This window comes from Acyrthosiphon pisum, unplaced genomic scaffold, assembly GCF_005508785.2.
Source record: "Acyrthosiphon pisum isolate AL4f unplaced genomic scaffold, pea_aphid_22Mar2018_4r6ur Scaffold_21277;HRSCAF=23502, whole genome shotgun sequence".
Classification (NCBI taxonomy): Eukaryota; Metazoa; Arthropoda; class Insecta; order Hemiptera; family Aphididae; genus Acyrthosiphon; species Acyrthosiphon pisum.
Window position 1 is genome coordinate 94689 of NW_021770726.1, and position 2380 is coordinate 97068.

Consider the following 2380-nt stretch of genomic DNA (forward strand, 5'->3'; position numbering starts at 1 on the left):
CGATTGCTACTCTGCACAGAAGAGGCCCGCGGTCTTTCCGAGACTTGAAGACGGTAAACGGGGTAGTGCATGCCACATACGCGGCCGCCGCCGTTGCGTTGGGATTGTTGGAAGACGACGAAGCGTGGCGGGCGTGTATGACAGAATCATCGGCGTTGGACACAGCCACTCAACTGCGTTATCTATACGTCACGATACTATTGTTTTGCCACCCCGCGGACCCCGCGGACCTGTACCGGCGGTTTGAAGTCAACATGATGGAAGACTTCAATCGGCGCTTCCAAAACGTCGACCGCGCTAAGGCGGCGTGTCTCAAAGCAATCAGAGACCTACTTCGTGCACGCGGAAAATCACTCGACGACTACGGTCTACCCAGTCCAGACGAAGATCTACTGGAACCAGATCAAGACGACCCAATGTTCGGTGCAATAGACGCGGCCGTTGCCTGGCAACAGCGATTGCGCGAATTGAACGACGAACAACGAACGGTGTACGATCGAGTGATGGCGGCCGTCGATGACAACCGCAACGTTCAGAAAATGTTCTACGTCGACGGGCCAGGAGGAACGGGAAAAACGACGCTATACGGATGCCTAATATCGTCGCTTCGTAACAGACAACAAACGGTTGTAAAAGAGCCATGTCTTATCACGAATTCTTATCACTAAATCACCTCCGACTACCTAAGGCACTATCATTACTGTGTCTCAAAAATCGGTACCCTCTCTCAGCGAGTCCAACGGGCGTTCGAGTTTCACTTGACCACTACGAAGGCGCCGGAGGTATATACATAACTATAAGGATAAGTTTAAAAAAAAAATACATTTTAACACTACAACTATGGAAATGCATTTTTATATTTATTGCAAATAAATACACATATTGTTAATGTTCGACTGTAAATAGTAATAATTTAATAATTAAGTATTAAAATAATTAATAAGACTTACATTTCCAAACGTTAAAGTATACTTAATGTATACAGTTATACAGTACGGTAGATGATATATCTATTTCCGAAAAATGTGATGTTTTAAACACTTATCAAATAGTCAAATAGCGTCCTTAAACGCTTAAACTGACGTTAGCTAATATAAACTGAACAACGTGTATTTGATTTTAGTCTTTAAAAGCATTTTAAATGTATAAACTAACTTTCCATTATTATATTAATATGTTTGGTATAATTATCGTGGTAATGACGGCAATATAATTATTATTTTATTAATTTATAATATTATGTACTTTAAATACAATGTACAAAAATTATTTTGTGACATATGACGCCATCTACTTAGTAAAGAAACCGTAGTTCGGTGTAATAGTACGACACCCCTGAAATTAAATGAAATGCAACACATCGTACAAGGTTTCTTATCACTACTGTCGTCCGATAAATAGTCCCCTAGCTTTGGTCCCCCAACTTCACACACGTAATTATAGTATTACATTTTTATAGCATTGTTATTATAATTATATAGGTGCATAGTATTATATAGGTGTATTGTATTTATTATTGACACTTGTATTAAATTAAATTTTATTATATTTCAATATGTGATTTAAGTAAGTAATTAACATTTTTTATGATATTATAAGATTTTTTATGTAATTTTAATGTATTTTTCAATACAATTTTAACATATTATATATATACTAGCTTCCAGTGTGCCTTGATTCCGGGCGTTGTGGAAGCCACCTCCGGCGCCTTCGTGGTGGTCAAGTGAAAATCGTTTCACGGGAAATTCAAAAAAAATTAAACTGTACTGAAAACTGTGACTTTGAGTGTCTAGCGGTCTTATCTCGTCTGGTGTAATACCGTGCCCTGCTGTATGCCTGGTTCTGTTTTGTTGACTGTATAAGAATTGTAATCGAATGTCTAGCTATCAATCATCGCTGTATGCAAATCTAAGAGGTATAGGGCATCTGGGTATAGCGGATTGGACGCATTTCCCGTCGCATCCTAGATGTAAGTGAAAATCGGGGGCCTGTGGCTTTGAGCAAGTACCGAATTTTGGTGCAAGTAATTTGTGATAAGGATTAGAGATAAAGCTTGGTGGAAATGTTTAAAATTCAAGAGTCACTATTCGTCACTCACGATCTAAATTGATGGACTGAAAATTTCTTACGTTTGTCCTCTGCTTTTGGTTGTTAAAAAGTGTAGAGTTGATAGCTGTATTTGATTGTCTAGCTATCAGTCATCAAATCACACAGGTAGGCAATCCGACTGCGTCGGATCGCAGACGATGGGCGAATCCTATAATATCAGGTAGACAATCCACCTGCGGTGGATTGCGGACCCCGTTACGTGCATACGTATACCTGCAGGGTTTTTTTTATTGATTTTTTTTTTGACTGCACAAACTTATCTCAACTGGGT